An 11,039-nucleotide genomic window follows, 5' to 3' on the forward strand; every position below is an offset into this window, starting at 1 on the left:
TAAAAATTAGCTTTCTTGTTTGTTTTTGAAACTGTAAGTTACAAACGACGATTCTTTTTCTTAAGCTTTATAACATTATACTTAAAGAAACATAGAATAGTACTGGATACGTGACTTGAATTTATTTTGAATGGTAAATGTTTCATCAGCCGTCAAAGAGTAGTGTATCTTAATACATTTTATTGAAAGGTATTGATGCATATTGTAATACGATTATAGTCATTTAATGGAATCTGTTAATAATTTTAGAAATCCTATAGAAATCCGCTGCACAAAGCTATGTGGACCAATTGTTTCATTTAAAACATGTAATTTCCCTTTTTGAATAGAAATGTGAATTATTTAAATCAGCGACGTGTAACAAAGGGTTATCAATATCATTTTGTACCTAATTCCGAGGTGCTGGAGGGTGTATGTATGTAAGCTGATACACTGTAACACCGAGACTCTTCAACCTTATCTCATGTTTGCAACGTGTTTACTTCAGGATATTCTGACGCACGTTGTGTTTCCCGGAAGCTTTGTGACACATACTAAACGCTATTTACTCAACTCGTGGAGAATGAATCTTAAACCTGTGTAGACTGATGAAATAATACTTTTTGTGAAGCCCTGAAATTGACCCATCTAACCAGTGTGGTTTTCCCACCAAAATCATATGAAAAAGATGCATGAGTTACACTGAAAATATCTCTTTCATATGTGAACAGGTTGGGAAATTAGAGTACTTACGGATACGTTAACAGAACAAACCCAAACGAACTAAACTGATAAGAGGCCGAATCTCACCGGTTTTAATCCTCAGTTAAGCCCACTGGACTTTTTGGTAATAAGTTTGTAGCAAATGACTGTTGGAAGGGAAGTAAGTAATGATTGCTATTAATGAGTATCATAGTTTAAAACTTATTTATCGACGGCAATGTTGCCTTTTATGGGGTTTTCATTCACTTATTTAAGTTTTTTTTTGTTATCGGGATCTGTTAGCTACGGAAGCCTATTGGTGTCAGGGCGAAACTAAATTGTGGGGGAAAACTTTCTTATCTCAAAATTTCGACTTTTTTTCCTCGAAATTCTGTCTGTTGTGTGAATCAGTAGGGGTATATTACTCTGCATTAACTGTATCTAAGAATGACAATGACTGGTTTTGCGTGTGGAAATGGGTGCATTTTATTTTCGTCTGGGGTTATGCTATATAGAGATGTTCTTCTCTTTCTGCTGCAGGAACATGGATTCATCGTGTCAGTGAGTAGGCCTACACTAAACAAATATTTACAAATGGATTTCCTGGAATCAATTTTCTGGTACATTACTTTAGCAGGGATACAGATAGATGCACATGAATACTCTCGAGAAAAAAGGCGAAATTTTGACTCTTTCGCTCTCAATTTGGGAACAATGCAGTTGGTGCTAACAATTGGTGCCGATATGGGCGGTAATTGTTGAGTGTTAACGTTAATTTGTATCATACAGTTACCTCCCTTGAAACGCCAATCTTTGATAGCGGCAGTCTGTCTCAGATCGTGCTATGCATGTATATGTTATTTTTTTAAACCTAATTTTGAGTATGGCATGATAATATAGTAACAACAATATCACCCTGTCGTTTTTTCTCTCTGGTTTTGCTCTCTGTATTTGCTATAGCACTTGATTCAACCGTCAACTTTGGTGAATGGTGAAACAGACAAAATAAAACTTGTATCGTGTGTGTGATTATCATTACTATATAAATCGCCATCTAGAGCCCATTAAAGAGCATTTGTTCTCCATCAACATACACAGAGACTTGTACACAGAGACTTATCCATTTGTGGCTGACTTCAATGGTTTACCACAGGCACTGTGGTTTACTCTATATACTCTTAAATTGACCGCAATCGTATTACTAAAAATGCATCAGTGTGTGGCGCTGAGCAACAGTCAAATAATCAGTGGGAACCGGGAAATCTACAAATTTTACAACGGATACAACTTGCATTCAATGCAAAGGCGTTCCAAGTCGATAATCGCAAAACCAATTTTCAAAGCAACCCAAAACACCCCTTAGCAAACGTATGCATAAGAAATTATGGTATAGATATAGAAAAAAAGCTTGTAAAATGTAAGAAAGAACCCGTCATCAGTTTTGAATCAGTCGATATGTCGAAGGCATGATATTCAAAATCAAATTTCAGAAAGTCCTAGTCCGTAAATGATTTCATTGTCGGCAATCTGGAAAACTTCTGTATGTGTAAAAGGTCATCAATATACCGCCTTTAAGTTGATGTAATTGGTACAGGAAATCGTTGCACAATTGGTACCCATTCGAGTACATACATATATATGTATGCTGTTGGTAGATGGTATGGCTGAATTTCAAAGGCCGCAGAATAGAACCCACACCTCGGGTGTCTTAGCGACTGGAGGTCATGCGCATTAACAAGTCGGTCCCGAGAATGGTCCCTGTTTGTGTTAATATATAAGTGACTCTAATATGTACATGTTGTAAGTCTTAAATGTAATAAAAATAATAAAATATCATGAACAAATGTCATCAATTTTCAATTAATAAAATTCTCCAGGGGTCGCCATACCAGGGAACAACTTAAACCGAAAGTACAAACCAGTTTGTTCTTCTAAAGGGATACAACCCTAATCTGAACTCAAGAATGACTGCTTATCCCTGTTTTTCTACGGACAATAATTTTCCTTAAATACAAACTTGTCTCACACCAACTATAACCGCCTGCGTCATTTTTAATATGCATAAAATATAAAGCATTTTCCGTAATGGGAAATTTCAAGAAATGTTTTTAAAACTAGGAATTCTCTCAATACATTAGCAAATACATTATATTTATTTATTAATTTGATTGGTGTTTTACGCCGTACTCAAGAATATTTCACTTATACGACGGTGGCCAGCATTACGGTGGGAGGAAACCGGGCAGAGCCCGGGGGAAACCCACGACCATCGGCAGGTTGCTGGAAGGCCTTCACACGTACGGAGAGGAAGCCAGCACGAGCTGGACTTGAACCCACAGCGACCGCTTTCGGTGAGAGACTCCTGGGTCATTACGCTGCACTAACGCGCTAACCAACTGAGCCACGGAGGCCCCCATTATATTTAAATCATATATTTAAATAAATTAATGAATATCCATGTCGAGACATGCGACTTGTACAATTCAAGACCACAAAATCATATAGTGTTAAGAGATTTATTTCATACAGTTATCTTGTTGTGATAGCGACACGTAAATGGAATCTATTGAAGTCCATCAAAACGACAAATCTAAAGTTGTTCAAAGTGGTACACTGTTGTAAACAGGGTTACGTTATTTCACCTATACACGGTGCAGTTAATGCTTTAGCGAAGATAAAGTGAAAAGCATTTAATTTCATGGTGTCAGTATTAGTACATCAGACATCTGTGCCTGTGGAGTGAACAATTCTCTACTTGGCTATATGATATTTGATGTTATACGAGATATCCCCAAATTTTTGGGCGAGTTGTCGTTGGCATATTCAAGGCATAGAAAATCATAACCTTAAGTGATGCCTTAAGACACCTGATTAATCGTGATGATTTTGAGTCTAGTACATCGTATTGGTACTCGGATGAGTGTGCGTGAATTCTATACATGGTTGTTCAGGTATAAGAGTGGTGGCTGTTGGTGTTTGGAATATTGTCGTGTGGCAGTCCCCTGGTGGGACTGACTTACACCATAACCATATGGACGTCCACTTAACTTTATTTCAGGTTATCCTATATAAAAATAAAGAAAAAATCTCCCGTAGGACACAACAAAGTGCCTGGAGAATTCCGGCCCTGTTCTCTCTAGCAATCATACGCTGCATTGTAAGGTAGTTAACACTAAGCGGGCTACCCGCTGTCGCAGCTTTTTTCCATCAGAATTTATTACAACTATGTAAAAATGAAGCATGCAATGAATGTGTTGTTGTCATGTGAATGTTTATTAAATGAGGTGACAACACCGTGGTTTAGGTTATTCAAGACCAATAACGTCAAATAAATTTCAATTAATATCGCTGCACTTTTTCCTGATTCTGCTTAAGTCAAGATGCTTTGGGGTTTAATTTGCTACTTATTAAGCATTTACATAAACGGAATAAATTGCAAGGTAATTTAGGAAGAGGTTGGATTCAGCCGACAAACAAAATGGACGTTCTGGATCAATAATCGCAAGGCCACTTCCCAAAACGACGTTTAACACACAAAGATACCAAGGAAGCACATAAAGTACGACATTAGGACGGAATCATTTAGAGAGAAACAGTCAACAGTTTTCAGTGATGATGGGAAGACACAATGCATTATTTCAGCTTGGGTTTGACTGCAACTGTTCACAGATCCAACGTGGCGATCTAATTCAAGACGGTGAATTTACCAACTATAGCCCTGGATTAAGCTCATTTAGACATAGTTCTGTGGGCTGTGTCCATATTCACTTACAAGAGAATTATACTCAATTGTAAAACTTGAGAAACATAGACTAAAGGCGTTTGATGGAATAACCTCGACTCACCAGTTTGACAGTAAACATTTCTCATGTTGATTCAAACACAACACAAATGCTACAAGACGAGATATGCACACGTCGCAAGCAAGGCTCTATGGTATATTGATATCCAAGTAAGAGTAACGTCAAAACTGAATCTGTCCCTCTTGTTGTAAAGGGAACAGGGAATCCAAGGCCAGTGGAAATCATTGCCCATAGCCCTGTACCTGACAAACTTCGGGACATGTTGCCGCTGCCAAACCAATGAGAGCAGGATTCGAACGCGCAACCTCATTGGGTTATAGGTTCCGTCGACTCTGTTGTCACGTGACTGCCCACGTTTACACATCATTAGGAGAAGGCCGTAGTGTATAGAGGTTACTTCTCTTCCTAGGGCAGACGAGGCGTGGGTTCAGAGGTGCGGATTTCGCTCACCCTATCTGTTTGTGTTTCTTCCCACGATAATTCCAGATGGTGTTACATAAAGATAATATGGCTTCGCGTAAATGCGTTGTTTGACGAATAATCTATATCAGTAAATTCATAAAGAATATCATTCACTAACTGTCAACCCATGCAGATCGAAAAAATAAAACTTGCTTATTGTCCAATCACACCTCTCCCTGGCTTCCTCGCTGGTGCATCTGCCAGCAACCTGCGGACTTCTGTGATGTGGGTTTCCCACCGGTTCTGTCCGGTGTTCTCCCACCATAACGCTGGCTTCCTTCGTATAAGTGAAACATACATGAGTATTGTTTTGAGGCTGGGGGATCCAATTCAGTGCTTTCAACTTGTTTGCTTCGCCATCTAAAATAACAACAATAACAACAACAGCAACAACCAGAGAAATGAAATCAGAAAACGTTTATTTTACTTGTACAATGCAAGGCGAATAAGAATTTAGTTCTATTCATTCTATAGTCAGCAATGAATCGTGAATGAACGGTGAATGAAACAGCTAGGTTTCCTGTCTACACGCCAGAATTTAACGGGATGTATGCTTGATATACTTATGACCTTCAGTTTTTGAGCAGTTTTTGTTCCAAACATGCCTAGGCAACACGTGGGACTACTTCTCTTTGCATGATTCCGTCCTAATTTCCTATTTTATATACTTTCTCAGTTCTTTGGTAGTTGAGTTGAATGTCGTTTGAGAAATTTGCCTTGCGACTATTGACCTGGAACGTCCGTGTTGGCTGACGGCTGGTGTACGAATGTCTATGTCACCGCATAGATTACAGGTATGCTTCTAAGAAATGGTATGAGAGAAGGTTTACATTCCAAGGAAACTCTTAAGAAACTGTATGTCCATCAATGGTAAAGCTTGCTACTTTCCGCTCTATGCTTTGGTTTTACACAAACAACAAACGCTCCCTAATTATGTTTCGCAGAAGGTGAAAAAATAACATCTCTGCTAATTGGTGTTTGCAGGGTTTGGTTTCCTTCTGACGAGTGTGGGGTAGTGAACGCTTCTCTCAGAAAACACGTGCTTAGTTATAATGGTGTGTCGTGACAGGCAAACGCCACGAGGCGATAACGGTATTCTCTGGCATGTTGACACGAGGCTTACCACATGGTCCGCCGAAACTTACACAAGAAGAAACCGACTTGTTACGTGGGCTGTTAAAAATTAGAGATAAAGTTAAGAAAGCTCAAACTCGCTAGGATGAGGTATTAAATTCTAGCCAGTGACAAGCTCCGCTTCAAAGTTTTGTAACTGTCTTTATTCCATGTCTGGTTTGTTTAATGCGCTGTCAGCCCATGGTGTGGTACGTATTACAGATAACAATCTCCATGCTGCTTACCACACTCCGAAGAAAACAAAATCTGCACCAAGTGAGTTATACTCTGAGATAGACATCATATGAGATATATCGTTAGCTATTTTGACCTCCAAACCCGTAAATCCATCCTGACATTACAACTTCATATGTCTCCATGCTCTCAGATAAACATTGGTAGGAAATTGAATGTGAGTTTCTTAAAGTCAAAGATTTCATAATCAACACAGGAGTTTGGTTGATTTAAAAATCGATGGATTGATCCCTTTTTTCCAAATTTGAAAACCTTTGTGACCAAACTAAAAGTGCCTTTTAAATTAATACCTTTTTTTCTCATTCAGTGAGGTGATTTATTCATTACCAAATTTGCAAATGAAATGAAACGATGAGTGTCACCTTCATTGTATATATATATATATATATATATATATATATATATATATATATATATATATATATATATATATATATGGATTTGACCATCCATGGACAATATCAAAAATCATTTTTCTTAACCCTCGTCCTTCATAATGTTATATCATGGTAAAGCCCAAACATTTATTATCATTTATTTGAAAACTCATTAAAAAAATTTATGAAAATGATACCTCGTTAGTCTAAAGTAATAAAGTAAGTTTTATATTATGGAATACTATAAGGGACGATTACAAACTGTGTCTGTCCGGGCCCTTCTTCAAAAGGTGGTATCTGCCGAAGGCTGCCTAGGCTTCTCGCTCACTTTGTGAATCGCCTCCTTCACAGCTCTCACTCTCTCTCATTATCCTTTTCACAGCCCAGACACCGTGCGGACATGGGGCGGGTTATCTTCCATGTGGTCCTGCTTGCAGTACAGGAGTACACATGGTTTTTTGGCAGAAGGATGTGTTATGTAAGGTTATAGCGTTGTCAGGCTTTACCAGTGGTTGATGGATGGGTTTGTAACTAGCTTAACGAGGGATTTGTTTTTCTTCTGTCTCAGAGCAGCTGGTGTTGTAGAAAGTAATGAGGCCTTCAGAAGGTGTGCTTATTAACATCAAAGGCTGTGCTCCTCCGCGCTGCATGTACAAACTCTTATTAATATTGTGTTTCATATCTACCATTTTTTGCCAAAAATCAACAGTGATGCAAAGGCCGCACAGCCCATGCTTTGTCATGTCCACTAGTGAAGGCTGAAACATTGCTTCCCGGAGGAAATATATTCATCCTTGAGCGGCACTGAGAAGCTGGTAAAACACGTAAACAACCGAACTGAATTTTGTAGACAACAACTCCAGAGATCAGTCCGCAAATTATTTACTTATTTATTTGATTGCTGCTTTGCGTCGTACTTCATTTATACCGGGTAAAGCCAGAGCCTTGTATTTTAACGGTCAACGTTGAATGCTGTCAAAACAGCTTTTTTGGGAAAGAGCCCGAATTTGGGGGTGCTAAGCTGCACGGCACCGCCTTCCCAGTCTGTTGATGAGTATTTTCCGAGTATTTCCGAAAATATGCTTAAAATAGAGGGGTTATTAAGAAAAATATTTATTTATTTGATTGGTGTTTTACGCCGTACTCAAGAATATTTCACTTATACGACGGCAGCCAGCATTATGGTTGGAGAAAACCGAACAGACCCCGGAGAAACCCATGACCATCCGCAGGCTGCTGACGAAGCCAGCATGAGCTGGACATAAACTCACAGCGACCGCATTGGTGAGAGGCTCCTGCATGGGTCATTGCGCCGCGCTGGCACGCTAACCACCTCGGCCACGTAGGCTCCCTCTACAAATATGAAGATGAGCGATGAAGATCAGTGCCTCGCATGTGAGAAAGTTCGTCAGTGACATGCTAAAGGTCGGTGATTTATTCCGGGCAAATGAAATATTCTTGAGTACGCCAGTGAATGAAATCAAATCAACAGCTAGAGGAAAATCATAATGAATTCTTACTCAGTGAGTACCTGCTATAATTCAAACACGTTACAAATTAAGGTCCTTAATTTCTAAACCACATATACTATTGTTCCATAGAGGACGTGTAAATTGTAGAATAAAACCCTATACTGAGGTAAACTCAAAACAGACCAGAGTTAACATTTAAACAGTGTTTAATCATCTTTCACTTTTATGTAGTGCAGCGAAATGTCCCAGAAACCTCTCACCAATGTGGTCGCTATGAGTTCAAATCCAGTCCATGCTGCCTTCTTCTCCGGTCGTGCGTAGGATGGTCTGTCAGGAGCATACGAATGGTCGAGGGTTTCCCCCGGGTTCTGTCCGTTTTACCCCCACCATAATACTTGTCACCATCGAATAAGTGAATAAGGCGAACACCAGTGAAATTAATAAATAAATCATTTTAGTTGTTTTCTGTGCCATTGAACAGATTTGTCAGTTGAAAATTCACTTATGCGTTTCTTTTTTGGCATCTTATATATTTTGACAAACGTAAACAAGGTACTCTTTAATTCAGACGACGAGGGCCTTTCAAAACAATCGCAACTATAAAATCTGACATGACAAAGATTTATGGCACCGTCAAAAAGCCATCCACATGCCCATTTTGCTAATTGAGAGCGGAAGAGCGAGGCATTTCGGTGCGTGACGTAATCAAGTTTAGCCGATGATCTTCATCCCTGTAATTCGGGATCATTTCAGCGTGATGAGCGGGAAGGAATTGTTCTGTAACTTTACCTAAGCGGGGTAATGAGACATTATCGCTAGTTCTCCATTCAGTTTTAAATGGGTAATAAGACACCAAGCATTGGTCCTTAATTTTTACGTGGATCGTTGTGTATCATTAGTAGATCGATACACGAACCCAGAAATAATATGTTTACTTCTAAATAAGGCTGCTAATATTTTGCATGAACAAACTTGCATTTTATAACCACGAATTACCGTTCTGTTTCTTACCTCATTTGTTTTGTTGATAACATTTTTTGTCATGGAGGTTGCAAATGTTTTTAACTGGAACTTAGGAAATCATGTTAATAAAGAGACCATCGGTGAGAATCGATCTGTTTGACTATAAATCAGACAACAAGTGTGGGTAGAGACACCCGTGTTCCATCACATTGCTACGCGGTGCATCAGACCATACTTAGACCCTGGGTTACGAGGCGTGAACACTGGAAAGCAAATTAGCCACTCTCAATGGAAATCTGATCTTGCGTAATGTTGACAAATGACATGGGTTTAACTACACTTCACTGAATTCTACATTTTCTCTCCAATTCAGAGCAGGCCCTCAACTAAAACGCCCTGTGTTGTACTGCATTATTAACACGGAATTAGATGCGGAGCTTTCTTTATGACCTGCCACTAAGCATTAAGTGTTATATTCACCTCGATGTCTATGAAAGGCTAATGATTTCTGCTTTAGTGGCTCTAACCGAAATTGTTCAGCCGTTCGCTTAAGCAATGATTTCACGGTTTCGTAAATCGTATTTTCTTACACAGTTATTTCCCTTGTCATGCTGGACTGACAAGTGATTTTTGCACCGATCAGTTACCTATTGTTTGAATAGCGTCTGTTAAGATGAGCCGTTATTAACGGACAATCTGCATGGCAGAGATGAGAACTGTTTTGCCATCTGATGCAAGGTACTAATTACTTACGCGGAAACTTATCCGGAAGTTGTCTGGTTTAGTCTTGCCTCATGGAAATCACGTGGTTCTGGTTGACCCAGCGATAACCATTATGAACAATGTTTCAATGGTATTAAAATTTTGCTGCTGTGCTGCTGTGCAATAAAAAAGATTCCATGCAAGTATCGATTATTACGACAATGTAATACACAAGCAGTGTAACTTTAAACGAAACCTTTATATGGAGTCAACATTTCAGCACTTCACACTTCCATCATACACATCAGGAGTGACCTTGACCTATGAAGGCAACATGAAATACTGAAGTATAGAGTCACCATTTCAGCTCTTCATACTTCCATCATACACACCAGGAGTGACCTTGACCTATGAAGGCAACATGAAATACTGAAGTATAGAGTCAACATTTCAGCTCTTCATACTTCTATCATACACATCAGGAGTGACCTTGACCTATGAAGACAGCATGAAATACTGAAGTATAGAGTCACCATTTCAGCTCTTCATACTTCTATCATACACATCAGGAGTGACCTTGACCTATGAAGGCAGCCTGAAATATTGAGTCAAAAAGAATGGCTCGTTTTTGGGATTCACACTTCTTGTGTATTACGTGAAATTTATCATTGCGTCTACTCGATTCTGTGTAGGTTTCGATCTTCCACCAATCGTCGCATGATTCAATTAAAGGACACACAAATGAATATAATAAGAAACAGAACCAATCATAAATACACAAGCGTAAAATTAGTTCATTGTAGGTGGTTGTTATTTAGCGGACAAGGCCAGGTATACGGCTGTCGTGTTGTCGACACTTAAATGAAATCTGTGTCACTAATGTTAGTTTATCTTATAGAGTGAAAGAAACAAAGGTAAGTTTCAGGCTGATTATCAGAAACACTATTGAACACTATATCTGAAAGCAACTTTGTAATGAAAATAATTAACTGAAAGTCAAATACTTCAAAAATTAATTGTTTTCTTTTGTATAAACATAATCCCTGATATTGTATACTGGAGTACGATTGGAGCATCCTTGCAATCATACCATGCATCATGCCATATAATGGGTACTTTCAAACAAACAAACAAAAAAGTCTGTCAAAACTGAGACGTGAACGTGAATCTTCACATCATTATCAACCCAAGTGCAAGGTTTATATTTGTGA

Source organism: Liolophura sinensis, chromosome 6 (genome assembly GCF_032854445.1).
Source record: "Liolophura sinensis isolate JHLJ2023 chromosome 6, CUHK_Ljap_v2, whole genome shotgun sequence".
NCBI classification, from domain to species: domain Eukaryota; kingdom Metazoa; phylum Mollusca; class Polyplacophora; order Chitonida; family Chitonidae; genus Liolophura; species Liolophura sinensis.